A 5,184-nucleotide genomic window follows, 5' to 3' on the forward strand; every position below is an offset into this window, starting at 1 on the left:
CAACCAGTGTGCCCTGTGTCGACAGGAGGGACACTGGAAAAATGAGTGCTCAAAGAGGAAAGAAAAGGGGGGTGCCCCTATGATGGCGATGGCGGAGCAGGAATTGGGGTGTCAGGGGAGACGGACCACCCTACCCCTGGAACCCCGAGTAAAGATGCGGGTGGGAAACTCAGAAATAGATTTTTTAGTGGACTCTGGAGCAGCCCGAACTGCCGTAAATCAGCCTCTTCAGTTGCCAGTAGCAGATTCCCTTACTGTGGTGGGAGCCACAGGCAGGGACAACAAGTGCCCAGTGTATGCCCCAGCGGAATGCGCTTTGGGAAACAGGACTATATCCCACAAGCTGGTATACCTCCCTGAGTGTCCAACACCTCTGCTGGGACGGGATCTGCTTTGTCGCCTCGGTGCCACCCTGCATTTTACTGAGGATGAAATAACCCTTACCTTACCCCCTGAGAATGCATGGATCATGACCCTTGCAGTTGAGCCCTCAGCCATGCAAGCCCCAGAATGGAGCCCGTGGGAAGACCAGGTGTACCCCCTCATGTGGGCATCAGGGATTCCAGGAAAGGCCACCCACCAGACCCCCATTACTATTCAGCTCATACCAGGGAAAGGCCCAGTGCAAATAAAACAGTATCCAATCAAGAGGGAAGCCAGAGAAGGTTTACAGGAAACTATAGATCGATTCCTAATGTATGGTATTCTTCGGGAATGTCAGTCAGCCTGGAACACTCCCATTCTACCCGTACAGAAGCCTGATGGCACGTATCGGCTGGTACAGGACCTAAGGGCAGTCAATGAACGGGTTAAGACTCTGCACCCTCTTGTCCCTAACCCGTATACCTTATTGGCTTCTATAGGGGGACACTATACCCATTTTTCAGTCCTTGATCTGAAAGATGCTTTCTTTATCATCCCAGTTGCCGCCCCGTCACAGGAGATCTTCTCCTTCGAGTGGGAGGACCGAAAAAGGGTTAAAAAGCAACTTTGCTGGACAGTGTTGGCCCAGGGATTTAAAAACTCCCCCACCCTCTTTGGCCAGGCTCTGGCCAGGGACCTAGAGGAGCGGGATAATGAGGAGGCCCTCCTTCTGCAGTATGTAGATGATTTGTTAATTGCCACTGTGGGCCAAACACCCTGCCTTAAAGCCACCGTGAGCCTCCTGAATTTTATTGGACTCCGGGGATATCGGGTAGCACGGAGTAAGGCTCAAATTGCCCTCCCAGAGGTACGGTACCTCGGGTTTCACATACGGCAAGGGGAGAGTCAGCTTTCAAGCAAAAAAAAAGAAAGAAAGAAAGGAAGCTATCTGTCAAGTTCCTACCCCAAGTAACCGTAAGCGGCTCAGGGCATTTCTGGGTATGGCAGGCTTTTGCAGGATATGGATCCCAGAATTTGGACTGTGGGCTAAACCCCTGTATGACCGTGTAAAAGGAGCAGATCATGACCCCTTCTATTGGGCCCCAGAGGCTGACAGGGCATTTAAAATCCTGAAAAGAAAATTGATGGAAGCCCTGGCTCTGGGCCTGCCGGATCTCTCTAAGCCGTTTCAGTTGTATGTACATAAACGAAGGGGGGTGGCCCTAGGAGTGCTCACACAGCTGTTAGGAGCATGGAGATGTCCCGTGGCTTATTTTTCAATTGGATCAGGTCGCAAAGGGTTGGCCGGCATGTTTATGGGTGGTCGCAGCTACTGCCCTAGTGCTTGAGGAAGCCGAGAAGCTAACATTGGGAGGGGTTATGCAAATCTATACTCCCCATATGGTCCGAGCCTTATTGGATGCAAAGGGAGGGCTCTGGCTCACCCAGGCTCGGATTGCTCGGTACCAGGCTAAGCTGTTAGAGAACTCTGAAGTCACCCTACAGCCTTGCCCCTCCCTTAACCCAGCCACTCTCTTGCCAGAAACAGAGGAACAGAAACATGACTGTTTAGAGATCATAGATGTCCAGTACTCCAGCCGTCCGGATTTAAAGGATGTACCCCTCCCAAATGCAGTTTATGAGTGGTACACTGATGGTAGCAGTACTGTAATAGATGGGCAAAGGAGGGCGGGTTATGCTATTGTGACCCTCCATGACACCGTGGAAGCTGTGGGACCTCTGCCCAGGTTGCCGAACTAATAGCCCTGACCCGTGCACTTGAACTGTCAAAAGGAAAGCGGGTCAACATTTTTACTGATTCAAAGTATGCTTTTGGTGTGCTGCATGCTCATGCTGGCCTATGGAAGCAAAGGGGAATGCTGACAGCCCAAGGCTCCCCAGTCAAGTACGGGCCGCAAATCCTCCAGCTCCTAGAAGCCGTACAACTTCCCTCGGAAGTGGCGGTGGTACACTGTAAAGCCCATCAAAGGGAGGATCAAGATGTGGCCAGAGGTAATGCCCGGGCAGATAGAGAGGCTAAGCATGCTGCCACCCTGCCATCCCCTCAGACTGAGAACGCCCATATGCATGCCCTTATCCCATCAGTAGGGGAGCTTCCAACCCCTCAGTACTCTGGGGAGGAGAGACAGCTAACTGACACACTCGGTCTCCGGGAAAAGGAGGGATGGCTCCATTCCCCAGAAGGGAAGGTCCTCCTACCAAAGGGCCTAATCCGGCCGGTGCTGCAGAAACTACATCAAACCACTCATGCTGGCAGGGAGGCACTTATCCAACTAATGGGAAAATACTTTATCACTTCCGGGCTCCGACCCCTGGCTGCCCAGGTACAAGCAGACTGCTTAGTCTGCCAAAAGAATAACCCCCGACCAGGACATCCTGTGCCACCAGCTACCCTAGAACCCACTCTGGGCCCTGGACAAGTGTGGCAAATAGACTTTACTGAGTTTCCCTGGACCCAAGGGTTCAAATATCTCCTTGTTATAGTGTATCGGTTCAGCGGATGGCCAGAAGCCTTCCCATGCCATAACTGCACTGCCAGAACAGTGGCCCTCAAGTTTGTTAAGGAGATCATTCCTCGCTTTGGACTCTCCCCGTGGATGGAATCTGACAACGGGACACACTTCACATCAAAAATCATTCAAAGCATCTCACATGCCTTACAGATCCCCTGGAAACTCCATACGCCCTGGAGACCGCAAGCCAGTGGTGTAGTGGAGCGTACCAATCAGACCCTTAAACGGCATCTCTCAAAAGTGTGCTAAGAAGCCTCACTGTGATGGTCTGATGCTTTGCCCCTCGTCCTACTCCATATCCGCATTCTCCCAAAGGGTAAATTAGGGCTCAGTCCCTTTGAAATTATGTTTGGAAGGGCATGGCCTATGAATGGCACCCCGGTTCTGTCAGGGGAATGAGAGTTGGGTAATGGTTTTTTGTGACAGTATATGTGTTCCCTGTCTGCTGGTTTCTTGTCTCTTCACAGGTATACCAAGGATTCCCAGCCTCTCCCCTTGGACACTCCCGTCCACTCCTTACAGCCTGGTGACTCTATGCTTGTTCGCACCTGGAAAGACGAGCCTCTCCAGGAAAAGTGGAAAGGACCCTATACCGTCCTGCTGATCTCCCATACAGTGGCAAAGATGGAGGGACACAAGAACTGGATCCATCACTCTCGTCTGAAGGCAGTACCCTCCCCCTCGTCAGCAGAACAGTGGACCGTCCAACCTGCTGACTTCTCATCTAGTGACGATCTCGGGCTAAAGCTACTGTTTAAAAGACACAAATAGCGGGCACCTTAATGCTAAAATGGGCCCACCCAGGTACTGGAGGCCCTGGGTTGGGAAGACTCTGGTGATAATTAATTGGGTAACATTGTTATTCTCTGTATTGGTATTTCCAAACTGTGCATATCGGGAGCATAACTCCTTTGTTTTGCTTGCGTACCATGTTGCTAATTTAACAAATCAGACTGATTGCTGGGTATGTGCTCCAACTCCACTGTCCCCCAAAACGGGAATGCCCCTTGACATGCTGCCCTTGACCCTAGCAGAATTAGCCACCATCAAAGAGCAGGAAAGAACGGACTCGCTGTTCTGGAATAAGACTTCTTTACAGCAGGCCACCTATCAGGACCAGGAGTATTCAGTTGCAGTACTCACTGAGGGAGTGTTATATTTTACCCGAAACCAATCTGATCACTATGGGCGTCCTGTGGGAAAAAGCTCCTGTGTTATTACACAGTGGGCTGATGGGTATTGGATAAAGACCAACAGGGGAGGCCAACAGTGTGGGTGTAATGGTTCCTCCCCTTTTAGGGAAACTCTTACAAATAATCTTACCACAAAAAAGGGGTTTGGAAATGTAACTTGCCGTCCAGTTAACATCTCCAATGTAGCAAGCCAATGGTGGGTTTGTAGTGGTCCCTAGGGCGAGTGTAATTTGAACGGCACAATTAGAAATGTCCCCACTTGTACCCAATCAGGAGGATGGGATGCCCCCCTAGGGGCATATGAACTGTTTGGAAAAGCAGCCTTAAATATCCCAGGAATCTCCTTAAGAAACAGTCCTTACTGGGCCCTACAGGGTCACTATTTTGTATGTGGCCGAAAGGCTTACAAGGTGCTGCCAGCCAACTGGACAGGTAGCTGTTATATAGCTCATGGAGTTCCTCATCTTTCCATAACTGCCACACTGCCCAAAGGAAAGATTAGAAATGCCCGAGACACCTCTGTTGAGTCACGAGAAAAGACCCTGTGGCGACTGACTACGGCATTGGAGGGCAATATGAAGAATCCCCTCACAACCGAGAAGCTTGTAGGGTGCTCTGTACTGGGAATAGCACCACTGGTTTCCGGACATGGCATGTATAGGCCACTATACTGTAAGGCTGCAGATGGTACTTGAGAAGGTGGCCTTAGAGTTAGAGGACTCGGTTAGTGATTTAGGGTCAGCAGTAAAAACATTAAATAAAGAGGTACAGCAGCTCAGGACATTTTCCCTCCAAAACAGGCTGGCTTTGGACTATCTCTTGGCATCCCAAGGAGGGGTTTGTGCCCTCGTTGGGCCCCGATGTTGTGTATAGGTAAATGATAGCAGTTATGAGATCTATGAAAAGGTGGTACAGGCTGAAGCCCATGCCCGAGCCGGAGCACAGGTTGCCTATACTGCCCCAGAGAGCGATTGGTTGCAAACCTTGTTTTCAGGCTGGGGTTTGTCGTCTTGGCTTGGTGGTTTATTTAGCCTGCTATTGAAAATTCTCTTTCCTATAATGCTTGTATTACTGGTATTATGCTGTGCAGTATC

Source organism: Chelonia mydas, chromosome 4, assembly GCF_015237465.2.
Source record: "Chelonia mydas isolate rCheMyd1 chromosome 4, rCheMyd1.pri.v2, whole genome shotgun sequence".
NCBI lineage: Eukaryota > Metazoa > Chordata > Testudines > Cheloniidae > Chelonia > Chelonia mydas.